General features: G+C 42.3%; 1 protein-coding gene across 4 annotated transcripts in view; it reads left to right on the top strand.

Moving 5' to 3' along the window:
• Nucleotides 1–17,961, top strand: part of SYT12 (synaptotagmin 12) — a 176,898-nt gene that overhangs the window by 32,447 nt on the left and 126,490 nt on the right. Inside the window, exon 2 of one of the 4 annotated variants that reach the window (XR_011024860.1) lies at nucleotides 7,559–7,589. The exons of the other annotated variants lie outside the window; for them this stretch is intronic. The gene's annotated coding sequence lies outside the window, so the exon portion shown is untranslated. The remainder of the gene's footprint in view (nucleotides 1–7,558; nucleotides 7,590–17,961) is intronic. 4 annotated transcript variants of the gene reach the window in all.

Here is a 17,961-nt window from a genome sequence, read left to right as displayed (position 1 = left end):
AATAAACCGCCCTGCTGAATTCCCAGGGATCCATCCATCCTACTGAATAGCTCTAGACAGGGATAGCTGACCAAAATGTGGATATTTCACTGCCCCATTGAACAATGTTGTTTATCTTAAAGAAAATGAAAAAAAAAAACTATAATTACATCTAACTAAACAACAATAGTACCTACCGTATTTTTCGGAATATAAGACGCTCTGGAATATAAGACGCACCTAGGTTTAGAGGGCAAAAATCTGGGGAAAAAAATGTATACAGTATATACTAAACCTGGTGCGTCCATATTCCAGGAGCGTATTGTACAGTACATGTTCTCCCCATTGTCCTCATGTGTCCCTTTCTGTCCCCCTGTGTGTGGCATCCCTTCCTGCCACCTTGTGTGATCCTCTTGCCCCATGTGTCCCCTCATGTCCTGTGTGTCTCCTCCAGCCCCCCTCTGTGGTCCTCCAGGCCCCTTGTGTCCACTCCTGTCCCCCTGTGTGTGTGTGTGTCTGTGTCCCCTCCTGCCCCCCTTGTGTGTGTTTCTGTGTCCCCTTCACCCCCCCTGTGTGGTCCTCCAGTCCCTGTGTCCCCTTCACCCCCCCACCCCTGTGTGGTCCTCCAGTCCCTGTGTCCCCCTCCTGTCCTCCTGTGTGTGCCCCCTCCTGTGCATGTCCATGTGTGTGCCCCCCCAGTCCCCATCCTGTCCTCTGTTCCCCCCCCCCCATGTCAACGCTCTCCCCCGGTAACAATAACTGCAGAGCAACTCACCTTTCTATGGATTCCAGCGCTGTGTAGTCTGCTGTGTGGTCCTCCGCCTCCAGCATGTCAGCTACACCTGTAGATGAAAAGTTAGCGCAGAGACGCTCACCTACACGGCAGCAGCTGCGGCGGTGGCAGCACGATCTGCAGACATCTCCTCCCGGGAGGCTTCCCCTAGTGATGGCTCCTGCTAATGACTCATTGAGTCATGGGGAATTACTTATTGAGTCATTCACAGGAGCCGTCTCTAGGGGAAGCTGCGAGGCTCCCCCTAGTGACGGCTCCTGTTAATGATTCAATGAGTGATTCCCCATGACTCAATGAGTCACTGGGCCCGAGTGTTGGGCTCCTTCTTCCTGAAATGTCACGTCTGTCGTCACCACGCCGGCTGCCTCACGTCATGACGGTGGCCGGCGTGACAGTACTGTGCATGCGCGATTAAACCGCGCATGCGCAGTACTGTCACGCCCGCCGCCGTGATGACGCGAGGTGGCCGGCGTGGTGACGACAGACGTGACGTTTCAGGAAGAAGGAGCCCGACACTCGGGCCCAGTGTCACCGGGAGCCGCCGGGGAGCAATTTCTGGCCAGGCCCTGGGAGAAGAGCCAGATGGACGCCGTGGGACCTCCCGACCTACAGTGGGCTGCAGAAAGCCCCAGGTGAGTACCACTTTCGTTTTTATTTAGAGCTCGGAGTAAGATCTTTCAGGAGATAACAATTTATTTATCATATTTGTTTTTTTCCGTACTAGGAATGTTAAATAGACTAACTAGTTCTTCAAAGGATTTGAGTTCCTTTTCCTGATATAGTTTATCTAATGTGTCTAATCCCAATTCGACCCAGTTATCCAATGACATTTTTTTAATTACATTAGTAATGTTTGTTAAAGTGAACCTTAAGTCAGAAAAAAAATGAGTTTTACTCACCTGGGGCTTCTACAGCCCCCTGCAGCAGTCCTGTGCCCTCGCAGCCACTCACTAATCCTCTGGTCCCCCGCTGCCAGCTAGTTTTGTTTTCGCCGACAGCCCCAGGTGAGTAAAACTCATGTTTTTTTTCTGGCTTAAGTGTCCCTTTAAGGAGATCTGTATATTAGTGGCTAATGGGTTCTTGGAACAAATTTTAATGAAATCTTTCCATGTTTTTATAGTATTCACGATTGTTATATTAGATACCTTTTTCTTTCTCTTTCATGTTAGTTCTGTTTCTAATAAGCTTTTATAAATTGCATATGGAATTTGAGTTTGCTCTACATTCATCCATTGTTTTGTTACATTATTTGTCCAAATTTCTCTAGATTGTTCTAAAATTGTACCTTGTAATATAATTCAATGTCAGGGACTCCAAAGCCTAAGTTAGAGGAGTGTAGGGTCAATATCCTGTTTGAAAACCTAGAGGGTCTATTCATTAGGACAAATTTATTCATTTGTTTTTGTAATGAGGTAAAAAAATTATTGGGGACTTTAATGGGGATGTTTCTAAATAGATCTAAATGATTTTTTAGAGCAGGCTAGTGAACTTTTGAGCCCTTCTCTGCAGAGAAAAAGAAAATACATTGACAGACACTTGAGATAATAAGCTTCAGAAGACAGAGCTCTCTGCAACTTTGAATGTCGTGGAGCTCAATGGCTCTTTTGCATAGATAACAACTGGAGTTTCTTAACTCTTCCTGTACTGGAAACAATATTAGACTTATGCTACTAATGTTTTATTTCTTAGCTGTACTACACATACAAATTCTATCATAATTTTTTTTCGCTTCAGTGTCTCTTTAAGTCTCCATATCATATATTTGTGACTTATATAAAAGCCAAGATAAGACTGTATGATTCCAGTAAAGTTCTTATAGACACAGGTCCACTTTTTAAACATGGATTTTTTCTTTCAAGAAAAAGGGCCCCAGTTGCACCCTCATCCCTCCCCATTGGTATTTCTAATGTCTGGAGTGTTTGGGATGTGTACTGAACTAGCGCCAATCAAGCAATGCCAGCCAGGCCAGCAGCCAAATGCATCTGGTAACAGACCAGCACTAGCACCGCAATGTTAGCCCAGCAGTAATCCAGATAATGCATCTAGCTGCAGTTCAGCCAAGCATCTAGTAGCAGACCAACAGTAGGTTCAGTCCAGAAAGGCAGCCGCAACAAGGACAGCATCAATTCCCAGCAGCAATCACCAGCATTCAATATTAGGGCAGGGTGATTTCAGCTTTTTTAGGTTGGGAAACACAAAGATAAGACAGGTACCAGCACAGCAAGGTCAGGCCAGTATCAGTCAAGCATGGCCAGCAGAAAGAACCAGTCTAGCAACTGTGAGAGAAGATTTGATTGTCAGACCAGTATGGCCAACTATCAAAGCCAGAAAGCCGGTCCAATTAGTCTAGATAGACAGTCTAGTCAGCCATGGGCAAATTTTGTTCTATTTATGCACATGCTGATACAACTTAGAGGACCACTATTGCAAAACATTGTAATACATAAATAAATATTTGTTTCAAAATAAAATACACTATAAATTACCTTTTTCCTATGTTGCAGTCACAGTAGTTAGTTAAAATCTGACAGATCTTGGACAGGTCCATCTTCTCATGGGGCATTCTTAGGGTTCTCTTTATTTTCAAAAGCACTTGCTGAATGGCAGTTGCTCTTTCCAACTGCCAACATGTGTGCAAATAAGTAGAGAGGGTGGCTGGTATCTTTGTATAGAAAATTTACAGGGAGTGCTTATGTAAAGAATAAAGGTAATGCTAAGTATCCCCCATGAGAAGATAGTCCAGTCTAACATCTGTCACCTCAATTAGAATTTTACTGTAAATGACAGTAACATTAGAGTAAAGTAATTGACATTGTACTCTGTATGTATGTGTTTACATGTGTTTTACATCTTACAAATGTTCCTTATAGTGGTCCTTTATTAATGTAAAAAAAAGTGATGGTTTTTGCTTTTTAACATATAATGCTGTTATGTGTCATAGACGTGAGTAGGTCAGGAAACCATTGTCTTATGCAGTGTCAGACTGGGAGGTGGAAAAACATAGGAAATCCGCCTGCTGGCCAAGCAGCAGAAACCCTGTGTTATCACTTCCAATAGAAACCTGAAGCAAGTCTTCACTGTGAGCAGCAACAGCTGATTACTGATGCTTAGCCAGCAAGTGCGTTTCCTCAGCTTCTCCAGCTCCCAGTCTGACACTGGTCTTATGGCCCGCAAACTTGCTCAATTTTTATCTTCCATTCATGGTAATCTCTGGTGAAGATCTGAAATGACTGACAAACAAGTGTTAAAGGTTCATACACACCTACCAACTATCTGTCCAACTATCTGCCAAACTTGTCTGTTAAGCCCCATACAACTTGTATATACTCTGTTGCTCCTGCAGCACTGCTCCTCTTTCCTCCTTTCTTCGGCTCCATAGAACAGAACACACAGCACCTGCAATTGTATCCATTTTTAGCAGACCCCATTCAATACCAAATAAAAGAAGCAAGGCAAAAGACGTGAGGAAAATATATATTTGGTCCCTGCTGGTTTTGCTTTTTTGCCCTCTGACCTAGAAATGACCAGTCTATAATTTCAGTGGTAGTTTGTTGAAGGGACAATGGACGGTGCCATGAGTCAAATCTTGGGTGAACACCTCCTTCCCTCGGCCAGGGCACAAGAGCCGGTTTAAGCAACAATGGGGCCCCAGGGCAAAAACCTGGGGGGCCCCCCCAACATATACCCCGGAACAAAAATCGGCATTAGGGGACCTTTTTTGCAGCTAGTATAACAGGGTGTGAAGTCCCAATCGGTCGGAGCTCCACATTCTGGCTATCCCAGCCTGCATGGTGGACAAGGGGATAAAGTTTCAGGAGGGGGGACCCCACATAATTAAAAAAAAACAATTCCCACACTCTAAAAACATAAAAAAAAAATTTGGGAAAATAGGAAAAAATGCCAGGGATCTTTATACAGCCATATTGCGGCTGTATAACGATCCCTGGCCAAAGCGCTGCGGCTGCGTATAGACCCCCTGGAAACCCCGTCAGGAAATTTATTGCGCTTTCGTTTGATGCATGTAAAATTACACTACCGTTAGGTTTGCCACTAAAAGTGACATTTACCGCATTTAAAAGTATACTTTTTTCCTTCGAAACTTTAAAATCGATTTTCTCAAAAACTATAAGGTCTTTTTGAAAAATTTTATTTTTTCCTCTTATTCCTAATGATCTCCTTAACATATCCTGCAAATTTAGGGTTTCTAGCATTTAAGGTGGATTTGCTATTAACCATTAAAGTCGGCAGGTTTTTAAATGTGTATTTTTTTTTCCTTTGAAACTTTAAAATCGATTTTCTCAAAAACTATAAGGCCGATTTGAAAAATGTTTTTTCCTCTTGTAGCCCCTGGGGGCCCCTACAAGCTCTGGGGCCCTGGGGCAGCTGCCTCCTTTGCCTTAATGGTAGCACCGGCCCTGCAGGGCACTGAAAATGGGTTGTACACATGACCAAGGAAACAAAGGAGCGGCTCAAGAAGAAGCACATGAAGGTCCTGGAGTGGCCTAGTCAGTCTTCAGACCTTAATCCAATAGAAAATCTTTGAAGGGAGCTGAAGGTTCGAGTTGCCAAACATCAGCCTTGAAACCTTACTGACTTGGGGAGGATCTGCAGGAAACCTAAAGCAAGAATTATATGGAGGCTGCTATATTCATTTCCATTTAAGCAGTACCAGTTGCCTGGCAGCCCTTCTGATTTTATTTAGCTGCAATAGTGTCTGAGTCAAACACCTTGATAAGATTTGCTGCATGCTTCAGGGTCGTATGGCTAAAATTATTAGAGGCAGAGGAACAGCAGGATAGCCAGGCAATTTGCATTGTTTAAAAGGAAATAAATATGGCAGCCTCCATATCCCTCTCACTTCAAGTGTCCTTTAGGCCTCTTGCACACTACATGCGATTCTGATTTCAATTTTTAATCGATTTTCACATGCGATTCCGATTTCTGATTTTTAATTGGTCTGCATGCTGCATTTTTTCAGAGTTTTTCTTTTGATAGCATCCAGGGAAAATCAGAATCGGAATCGCAAATTGGATTTCCAGTGTGCAGGGAGCCTCAATCCATCTCTGGTCGGAGGGAAAACAAGCAAAATCAGCAGGGGTTACATACTTATTTCCCTCACTCTATGGACAACAAGGCATGAAGCAGTGACTTGCAACACATTTAAAGGGAAGGTCCAAGCAAAATAAAAAAATGAGTTTCACTTACCTGGGGCTTCTACCAGCCCCATGCAGCCATCCTGTGCCCTCGTAGTCACTCACTGCTGCTCCAGTCCCCCGCTGGCAGCTTGCCGACCTCGGAGGTCGGCGGGACGCATTGCATACATTTTTACGCATTCCAGTTGGAGCAGGAACATTAACACATACATTTTTACGCGTTAGTGAATCTATGCGTAAAAATGTACGCATTAAACCACTAATGCGTAAAAATGTATGTGTTAATGTTCCTGCACCAACTGGAATGCGTAAAAATGTACGCAATGCGTCCCGCCGACCTCCGAGGTCGGCAAGCTGCCAGCAAGGGACTGGAGCAGCAGTGAGTGACTACGAGGGCACAGGATGGCTGCATGGGGCTGGTAGAAGCCCCAGGTAAGTGAAACTCATTTTTTTATTTTGCTTGGACCTTCCCTTTAAGGACAATATCAGACATTGGTTTCTACACAAAGTCTAATGTTCTTATGGAGTTTCAAACATATGTTCAGAAAAACTGTAGTGAAAATCACATCATGATTTCGGGATAAGATTATTGAGCATGCATATGGGCCTCTACTTGTTGCTTTTTTTTTCAATTGATGCCTTGAGTTCTGCGATAACGTATAAGAGAGTCTAAGGCCTAGTTCACACTAGGTCCGGAAACGTATCCGTGGCTCCGTTTTTTAGCTTGGATCAAAACCGAAGCCGTGGATAGCAATGTTAAAAATAGCAGCCGTCTTCACCCAAGAAAAGAACAGATCCGTCTGCATTTGCGGAGACCCGTTTTCAAAACCTGAATGGAAGGTCCGGATCTGCTGCATTTTCACAGACCCCGGATACACGAAGGGGTAGTGAAAAGCAATGGGAAGGCCTGTGGACGAGAGGGGGATGCCATGCTGGAGGGGTATAGCAGGCAGGACGGGGTGGCAGTGGGGAGGGGGGTCACCCTCCCTCACCTGGGTCCCCGCTACCCCTCTAGGTAGTTTTACATTTAAAAATCATTTAAAATTAATATAATGTAGCAGGCGGTGAGCGGGGAACTTACTTCCTTGCGTCCCACCGCTGCCGCGTCACTTCTTGTACTGACGTCCTCTGATGTTTATTGAACGGCATTACAGGAAGTGACGCGGCGAGCGGTGGAGCGCAAGAAAGTAAATTCCCTGCTCGCCACCTGCTACATTATATTGATTTTAAATGATTTTTATATTATTGAAACTAGCTGGAGGGGGAGCGGGGAAGAGGGAACCCACCGCTGCCCCCTTCCTGCCTGCTCTCCCCTTCAGCATGGCGCCCCCCCCCCCCCCACCCACGGCCAGGGCTGGGGACGTTTCCACGGCCTGGAAATGTCTTTGCAAAAAAAAGCCATTTCTCTCAAAACGGAGAGAAAAAACAAATTGTTTACAAAAACGGATCCGTTCTGCAGGGGCAAGTGTGGACCTAGCCTAATGCCACAGTGTTCTATGCACTTCAAGTCTTTGAAAATTGTAGCTTGTTTGCATCCAGTTCAGGCCTTTGAAAATTTTACTCGCCCACACATAATTTATAATTGGAAGCAAACATCTCATCTAAAATCTTGTTTTTTTTTTTTTCTAACTAGGTGTAATCAGATCGGTGCTGACATTTGAAGAGTAAGCTTTTCTTTACACAGCACAACTGCTGCAATTCTCCACTGACCATTTGTTAAGCAGATTAAAGAGGAACTGTAGTGAAAATAACGTACTGAATAAGAGTGCTATATTATTGTGTACAATATTAATTTAAATGAGACAAATTACTGTAAAAGTTGGTATCCTGAATAATTTACTGCGTTCTACTATATGTCACTTACCGTATCATGTATAAGTCGAATCCAATATTCAACCTTCTTAAAGAGGAGCTGTTAGGTATAAGGTCTCAGAGAAAATAAACACATATATCAGTAGCTAAAGATTGGCTGTACTTACATTACATATGCATTTCACTGTCCACGTTTGGATTTCACAGAATTTGTATATAGTATATGCAGAGATAGATGCTCCTGACAGCTCATGGCAGGCTCCATGTTTTTCTGTCAAATGTGTCGTCATGTCCTGCCTGCTTCCTGATCACAGATAAGCTCCTACTTGAACAACACAGTGTGCAGTGAATATTAATGAGCCATGTGGCTAGGAACAATAGCTGACTCCTGCAGAGTACTCTGCCCCGAGCTTTATCAGTGCTACACGCTGGACTGATTACAAGCTTCTGTAACGTCTCATTAGCAGCCGAGGGGAGGGCCCCAGAATGCTTTGCAGTTTAGTATGCGGCTTGCGTCCTTATGGGTCTATAACAGACTTGCTGATAAGCACACATCAAAGGTAACTGAGATTTTTATCTTCACTAATGGCTTTTGGGCTTCCTTCTAAACTGTTTAACACAGGAGAATAGAGGTTTAAATTAGCTTCTGCAGCCTGACAGTTACTCTTTAAGCTGGAATTTTTTATTGACTCAGGTATCAGTCTACCTGGCAAAGTTTATGGCTGCACTTCGGGACCAGGAGGGGTTAATGACTGTATGGCATACAGTATTGCAACCATTAACCCCTCCTGTCCCTTAAAGAAAACCTGTAACGAAAAAACCTCCGTTGGGGAGTACTCACCTCGGGTGGGGAAGGCCTCCGGATCCTATTGAGGCTTCCCCCGTCCTCCTCGGTCCCACGGCAGCGGTGATAAAGCTCCCCGAACAGCGGGGATGTAAATATTTACCTTCCCGGCTCCAGCGCAGGCGCAGTATCAACTCTCCTCTCGGAGATAGGCGGAAATAGCCAATCGCTGTCGGGCTGCTCTACTGCGCAGGCGCAAGTCTCCTACGCCTGCGCAGTAGAGCAGACCCAACAGAGATCGACTATTTTTGCCTATCTCTGTACGGAGAGCCGCAACAGCATCCCCGCTGGAGCCAGGAAAGGTAAATAAATCAGCACTTGTCAGCCTTGTCGAGGGAGGATTCTGGGACACTTCGGGGGAGCCAGCACTGGAATGCCTGCAGCTACAGGGGAGTGGGAAGCCTCATTGGGACCCTGAGGCTTCCCACTCCAGAGGTGAGTACCCCCAGGGGAACTTTTTTTGTTACAGGTTCTCTTTAAGTGGAGCCAATAACTCCTCCAGGCCCTCAAGTGCTGCAATTATTCACTCCCTTTTATGCAGCCCAGTATTTCCCCCCTATCCCTTTCCTTGTGAATTATTGTGGCCAGTACATTCACACCTGTTTTTTCTTGGCATTTCCTTTCTTCAAAGTATAACTTAACACTGAGTAAATTGCTGCAAATGGGAATTTCATTATTAGTACACACATTACTCAGTGTGCTCAGTGTTTCCCGTAACTCGTGCATAAGTCGACCCCTATACTTTTATGAAGTGAATCAGACCTCAATTTCTAGACTTATACTTGAGTATATACAGTATTATCATTCTGTCTGACACCTTAGTCTTGTCTTTGGTCTCAGTCTGCTGTCAGCCATCTCCGCTGAGACTCTTCTACTCAGCAAATCCATACCATTTGAAGTGATACAGAAGATTCACATACAGACATTACAGTCTGCTGTAAAATGAAGCTCTGTTGATGGAAGGGGTAGGAAGAGGGTCAACAAGTCACTGCTGCAGGTCAGAAGAGTAGTATTAGGATGAAAAATCCACCCCAGCTGACTGCTATTTAGGCTAAGTTTACACTATGGAGATTGTGTAACGCCCACAGTACAACACGGGCATAACACAACATACAGACTGCACATTGTAATATACTTTTTATAGCATGAAGATTGCTATGGTAACATGCTCGTTAATGCACACTATCCAAAAACACACTAAAGACAGTGCATTAGGATAACATGATCCATTACAATGGCATTGTATGGGCAATGCGTTCAAACTCAGCAAAGCAGATAGCGTGAACATACACTTAGCCTTGCATGTAACAGTGCATTGTGAAAGAGCTTTCAATTTAAAATGTATGGATGTAAACTGAAACCATAGAGAAACCTGGAAAGTTCCTATACCAGTGCTGCGTTTAAAGGGAACCTGAACTGAGTCAAAATATTTAAAATAAACACATGACGTGCCTGTAAATGAATGTTACATACTTTCCTCGCCATCAGAAGCTCACCATTTTCTTCTCACAGCGATCTCTTCCAGTTCTGACAACATTTTTTCAAAACTGTAAAATATTAGTTGCTGTCAGTCATATATCAGTTGCTGTCAGTTATAGCTGAGAGGACAACTGATGATCAAGGTAATGTCCATGTTTCCCTATAGCTCAGGTGGGTGATATAACAGTTTAACTGTGTGCTGACCAGGAAGCGTTTATGGGGTAATGGCCATTTTCAAAATGGAGGATGGAAAATTCCATTGATCACAGTGGACAAACAGGACACAGGAGAGGAGAAAGAGATGGATGAGTAGACTACACAGGAGGTATTTTTTTTTTACTTTTAATCTTCAGTTCAGGTTTCCTTTAAAGAGGAAGTGTCGCGAAAATCGTAAAATTTAAAACACATACAAATAAGAAGTTCATTTCCCCCAGAGTAAAATGAGCCATAAATTACTTTTCTCCTATGTTGCTGTCACTTACGGTAGGTAGTAGAAATCTGACATTACCGACATGTTTTGGGTTAGTCCATCTCTTAATGGGGGATTCTCAGCATGGCCTTTATTCTTTATAAAGACACTTCCCGAAAAAGATTTATACAAAGATGCTGGACAGCCTCCCTGCTCGCTGCACACTATTTTGGTAGTTGGACGGAGAAACTGCCATTCACCAAGTGCTTTTAAAAACAAAGAAAACCCTGAGAACCCCTGTATGAAAAAATGGGCTAGTCCAATGTAATGTCAGATTTCTACTACCTACTGTAAGTGACAGCATTATAGGAGAAAAGTAATTTATGGCTCATTTTGGCAAGGTTTTTGCGACAGTTCCTCTTAAGCTCACTGCAACTGATTCAGTGTAAACAAGCCCTAAGGGTCTTTTCACAGTTATAACTGAAAGGACAACTGATTTTCAAAGTAATGTCCATGTTTTCCTGTGGCTTAGTTCACACTATATGTGTTTTAACTGAAAGCTTTTTCACAAAATTGACTGCTATGGAAAGTTAAAACACATCAGTTCTTCAGTGTGTAGTTTAAAAGAGATTTTTTTTACACAATATTCAAATTGCAAAAATAAGCACCCTCCCAAACCTTTAAGGTTTCCCACTGGGGCATTGCATTGTGTTGCGTTATAACATTGCTATAACGCAACCAAAAGTAACCTATGAAGTGGCATGTGACATAACACAGGCAACGATGCAGCATCATGGCCAATGTGCACCTTGATTGATAAACCCTGTGTGCATGATTGTTTGCGTTATAGCAACACACTTGCAGTGTAGTAACACCAGACTCATTTGCATTGCTTCACATCGCAACTGATGAGGTGTGAACTGTTCATAGTTCGCAAACTGAACTTTGTTACACTCCACAAAACAGTGTTTGTTACAAGTTACGTACCGCAACGTATCAGTGTGAAAGTACCTTAAGGGCCCATTCACACTTGCAAAATGCTAGCGCTTTTGCTAGCGTTTTGCTCTGGCGATTTTTGGTAATTAGCGTGGAAAAAATCGCCATTCACACTTGGCGATTTTTTCACGATTGCGTTTGGAAATTTGCGTTACTCGCCGGCGATTAACGCAAATCGCCCAAGTGAGAACGGGCCCATAGGGTATTATGGCACTAGCGCTTTAAAAAGCGCTGGTGCTTGTGCGTTTTGTCGAAATCGCCGGCAAAACGCTCAGATGTAAACAGGGCCTAAGGCCTCTTACACACTGTATACTGAAATACTGATGTGTTTTAACTGACCAGTTGTTTAAACGAAGTGTATTGTAAAAGGCTTTCAGGTAAAACAAATATAATTTGCAGTGATCCATAGGGAACCATGGACATTATCTTGCACATCAGTTGTCCATTCAGTTATAACTGACAGCAACTGATTTAGTGTGAAAACACATGCTAAGTTTAGAATTAATCCATTGTGATTCCAAAATTGGCATCTTGTGGCAATACCTGCATCACCATGCATGATACCTTGTTGGCATTCATTATTCTTTCTGTCATGCAACTAAGCACTGGGAACTAGTCCTGAAGGTAAAATATCTGTATGTGGCTTTGGATTTTGAACCATTGGATGAGCCTGTTGTCTGCTTCTGAAAGCACCGAGGATCCATTGGTGTTCACGATAAAATGGTTTTAGCATTCTGTTAGAGAGGAAAAGAAGTTAGTTTTCTCCAAATGCGAAAAATGCATTATTTGCAACCCACCCCATTGTTTAATATGGGCTGTCAGATCTATGGAACACATCCATAAATTCTTATGAAGTCTTAAGGGGATTGAAAATGGCCTGCGATTGATTAAAGGTGGAAAATGGAACAAAAATCGACCCTAGCGTTTGGGCAAAAAAAAAATCTATTCTTGTTCGATCGATTAATTCATTTTGAATCGATTCCAAGAATTGATATGTCAATCAATCGTCTTATAATTGACCAGACTCTGCTCACAGCTGTATCCACTGAATGCAGTCCAGATGCTTCCACGTTGATGACACGTGATAACACAACATGTTACCGCATGTGAAAACACTGACTATACAAAAATGTTTACATTTTTTTCCCAAATAAACAAATCAGAAAAACATAAACACAATCACACCATCAAAAATTCTAAATCACATGGGAATTGCACAAAACCACACAAAAAAACCATGTACTTGTGATTTTCAGAGGAATAAGGCTTATAAAATTGCTTATAGGTTTTTTTCTCGTGTAAAATACAGAGCAAGAAAGTAGTTATAATAATAATAATGAACCTCTGCCGTGATGCTGGAAAGTACTCTTCTTTTTCTATATGTCAGTCTTACAGGACCATATTACTGTAAATAGGTTAATGTTCTCTAATGGAGAACAATATGTTTTTAATGTCCATGGGTGACTGACTGGCAGAGAGGAGCATTCTGGGAAAGGAACTACATCTCTCACCAAGCTGTGGCCTGTGACAGAATGTGTTTAGTCATCTGCTCATTAGGAGGATTTGGCTTAACTCAGAACATTGTATATTTTATGTGCTCTTTTATACTGTAGGCAAGCATAGGGGGCAATCTGTCATGTCAATATTTTTTCCCATTTGAATGTGATGTAACGTCTGTTGATGCCAAAACGCTTATTTCTACTCATTGCAGATGGGCAACTGAGGGCTGCTAGAAATACTCTGTTATATTTGAGCATTTTACAGCTCAACTCAAAGCAGATGTCTAAATTCACAAATCAATTGCAGTTTATGTGAAATGTTTTATATCAATATATTTGTATGAGTCCTGTGACTGGACTTTGCTCTGCTGGCTGCTGATAGGACACAGCAAGTCAGCAGCAGAGTAGCTAGAACAGAATTCATGGACACATATGTGATCAGATGACTAGAGCTGGCCTATGAGATGTGCACAATTCCATTCTGCATACAAATGTTATGCAAATTGTTTACAACTTGGAATTCAACCAATTAAAATCAAGAGGTAATATATTTGATTGACCCAGTTTCAAGCTGCATACAGTTTGCATGTGCAAGTTGGAACTATTAGTATTTTATTCACCATCTGTACAGGCGATAGATACTGTATGTACAGTAATCATGTGACATTTATGTGTCTTTTGTAGGTTTAAGAACTGTAGTGAACACAATTATGCAACACCACCCCCCAATATGTAATTAATCAGAAAAAGAAATTGTTATTCTTGAAGTGAATAGGAATTTAAAAAATTGTATGGTGTGTATGTGTGGCCACCTTTATAAAAAATCCAGTAATGATCATCTTAATGTGGCTATACACGATTCAGTAAAATGATGACATTTTACTGCAATTTGATAAAAATGATAGATTTGTACAGAAAATCGAAAGGTTTTTTTTTCATTTGTTCGAGAAATATGAATTTCCAGTTTTGTTTTCGATATAACTCGATCTGGAGTGGTGGATTTTTTTGATCAATTTTTATCAAAATGCAATGGTGTAGCATACATTGACAATTTCTTAAAGGGAAGGTTCAGGGAGGGGATTAAAAAAATAAAAATAAATTTCCACTTACCTGGGGCTTCCTCCAGCCCGTGGCAGGCAGGAGGTGCCCTCGCCGCCGCTCCGCAGGCTCCCGGTGGTCTCCGGTGCCCGACCCGACCTGGCCAGGCCGGCTGCCAGGTCGGGCTCTTCTGCGCTCCATTTCCTGGGACTTCTGCGTCCCACGCCGGCGCGCTGACGTCATCGGACGTCCGCCGGGCTGTACTGCGCATGTGCAGTAGTTCTGCGCATGCGCAGTACAGCCCGGCGGACGTCCGATGACGTCAGCGCGCCGGCGTGGGACGCAGAAGTCCCAGGAAATGGAGTGCAGAAGAGCCCGACCTGGCAGCCGGCCTGGCCAGGTCGGGTCGGGCACCGGAGACCACCGGGAGCCTGCGGAGCGGCGGCGAGGGCACCTCCTGCCTGCCACGGGCTGGAGGAAGCCCCAGGTAAGTGGAAATTTATTTTTATTTTTTTAATCCCCTCCCTGAACCTTCCCTTTAATGTATAGAAGCAAGCAATATTTCAGAGTTTGCAATCATTGTTCTTTTCATTATTGGAGAAAACAATTAAATTTTTAAAATTAAAATTAAATTGAGAAAAATTGACTGTAGTTCTTGATTTGAAAAATTTAAAAAGTTATATGGTGTCTGTGGGCAGCTTAGCAAACAGAAATATGATTGGATGATTAACACTGACAAAATATAACATGAGAACTTATGATAGTATTTTCCTCTCTGATATTTCCTGTTGTTGATATTTCATATGTAAGTTCATTTTTTTTTTAAATCAGCTTTTATTAAAACATTAAAGCAGAAAAATGGAACAAAAACAATTTTTGATGCAGCAATGCGTCACCAACCAGCACAAGATACAAATTACAGATATTAGCAATGAAAAAAACAAACTCTATGCATAAATTACAGCATTAGAATGTGCAGAACAATAAACCTACCAAGCACCCAGATACTTTGTAAATTATTGCAACCTTCACATTAAAATACAAGGACTTAAGATGTGGGACCAAATAATCTGTTACGAATCAGCTCAAAGTCAGCCAACCCAGGTGTATCAAGCTATGAACCCCAATTTTTTTCAAATGTATTAGGAGCAGCTCTGTGGATGTAAATTAATTTTTCCATTTTTAGGTAGTTATTCATCTGTAAAAGCCAATCCTCAATTGTAGGAGGTGATGGCTGTTTCCACATGAATAAAATTAGTTTTCTAGCTTGGAACAGCGCTCTTTGAATCAATAGCTGAATATGGTCTGCCAAATTTGTTCCAGATACCAAGCCCAGGACACAGCTTTGAGCCTTTCTTGGAATGTTAGAGCCCGTTACCACATCTAGAGTATCGAACACTCCTTCCCAATATCTATGTAGTTTAGGACATTTCCATAGCATATGAAGTAAGTCACCATGGTCCCTACAACATCTAGCACAAATAGGATCTGAGCGCAAACCCATGTCATATAATCTCTTAGGAGTCAAACAGTTCCTGTGTATGATATTTAATTGTGACAGCTTTTGAGTTGCATTTGTAGAAATCAAAGGAACTGACTGAAGGATATCCCTCCAATCCTCTACACTTAAATCTCCCAGATCCTTTCTCCACCCAGCCAATCATTTAAGTTGAAATTTGTTAAGAAAATAGGACAATACAAAAGCATAACAGGATGATATGAACCCACTTCTGGATGTAGACTGACTTATCATATTAAATATAGGAGTGGGGGAAAGTTGTAAATTAACAGACAGTTTTTGATGATTAAGAGCATGGGATAACTGAGCGTAATGAAAAAACAAGAGGAGGGGACTTAGGAGTTTCCAGTAGAGTAGCAATAGTGTCAATGGGGTGGAGTTGACCTTGATCCAAAATCTTGGAAAGTAAATGAATTCCCTTCCCAGCCCAATTTTTCAGGAACGAAAGCTCTTTTAAATCAAGTAGCCTATTATTATTATAAAGTGGAGAAAAAGAAGTCAAACCCTCAACATTCTGCATGTCTCTAAGTCTATCCCATATTTTTTGCATAAGATTTAGAGTTTCTGCTTTGAAACTCAGAGATTTTGTTTCTTGTGCTTCTAAGGACAAATAGATGGATTCAGAACCCAGGATTTCATTAAGTAGCAATCTGGAGGAGTCCAACAGATCTGTTTCGTGCCAACCTACTAGATGTTAAGCCTGTGCTGCTAGATAGTAAACCCAGGCATTAGGACCAGCCAAACCCCCCTCATCTTTGGGATATTGGAGATATTGTAATTTAATTTTAACTCTACCATTTCCCCAAATGAAGTCTCTAAATATTTTATCAATAGTTTTAAAAAGTTTTAGATGGAGCCATATAGGAGCATAAAGTAGTTGGGGCATTGTGACCATTTTAAGTAAATTAATTCTTGCTACCGGGGATAGTGGAAGTTTAGCCCAAGATTTAATTTTATGCCTTATTTTCGCCAGTATAGGGGTAATATTAAGCATTTCAAAAGAACCTATATCAGGGGCAATGACTATACCCAAATATTTAAAAGAGGAGACTATTTGAATATCTGAGCAACAATCCGGCAGCACAGGGGACTGTCTATCGAGAGGAAGTAGACAAGACTTGTGTAAGTTCATATTTAATTATATGTTAACCACTTGAGGACCACAGTAGTAAACCCCCCTAAAGACCAGGCTGTTTTTTTCATAATTGGCCACTGCAACTTTAAGGCCAAGCTGCAGGGCCGCACAACACAGCACACGAGTGATTTCCCCCCCCCCCTTCTCTCCCCACCAACAGAGCTCTCTGTTGGTGGGGTCTGATCGACCCCCCCCCCCCAGTTGTTTTTGTTTTTTTATACAAATATTTATTCCTATTTTTTTTATTAAATAAACGTATTTGTTTTTTTTTTTTTCCTCTCCCAACCCGCCCACCCCCCCACCAGCCAATCACGGCGATCGGCTGTCATAGGCTTCTGCCTATAAGAGCTTATCGCTCTCTTGTCCCCCAGGGGGACAGCCGTGTCACACGGCTGTCCCCAGTACAGCGCTGCTGATCGCAGCGCAGTACTGTGTAAATAGACGGCGATCACGCCCTGCGCACGATCTCCTTCTGTAGCCGGCTCCAGGACCTGACGACAATTGCCGTTAGGTGGTCCTGGGGCTACTGGCGCAACCACGCCCATTGGCGTGGGGCGGTCTTGAAGTAGTTAATACATTATTTGCCCTTTTCATTTAATGAGTATTTTATTTTTAATTTTCCTCTTCTAATGTCTGGTATTTATTTTTGATGCAATTGATTAAAGCAAAAAGTGAAAAATGTAATTAGTGTGACCATAGGGTTGGATAAACATTACAAGGCCCATAAAGCTGCTGATGCCGCCCCCCCCCTCCCCCCCTCCTTCCCCTCTTCTCATCTGTGTTTGCAGCACTCAGCATTTTGTATTGCTCATCTAGCTCTGATCTCTTAACGCTGATATCCTGTTCTCTATCTGTGACTGTGCATTTAAATCTTTCTTCACAGCTTCAAAATAACCTAATGGCTGTTAAGCTGGTCTAACATCGGTTATTACTTAAATGCATTGGTTGGAATAGATATAGAATAAGCAAATTTTGATTTGACATCCGTCCAATTAAAGCAAGGAGTCCAATAAATTAACCAGCATCAGTTTAAATGTATTTGATCCTACTTATCTTTTCTATGCTTTTCATCCACTCAAATGACAGATTTTGCATTGATGGATGACAATTGTGTGCAGAAATGTAGCCAAACGACATGACGAGTGCAGTGGATCAACTCACAAGACTGTTGGTCAGATATAGTGCAGTTGGTCACATATGTACAGTGTCATTTGTGTCATTAGTGCAGTTGGTCACATATGTACAGTGTCATTTGAACGACATTGTTCTACTGAATGTGGACATGTTGTGCATACTGTTGTTTCA

This window comes from Hyperolius riggenbachi, chromosome 11 (assembly GCF_040937935.1).
Source record: "Hyperolius riggenbachi isolate aHypRig1 chromosome 11, aHypRig1.pri, whole genome shotgun sequence".
NCBI classification, from domain to species: domain Eukaryota; kingdom Metazoa; phylum Chordata; class Amphibia; order Anura; family Hyperoliidae; genus Hyperolius; species Hyperolius riggenbachi.
Note: the sequence above shows the minus strand (reverse complement) of the source record. Positions and strands in the feature narration are given on the sequence as shown.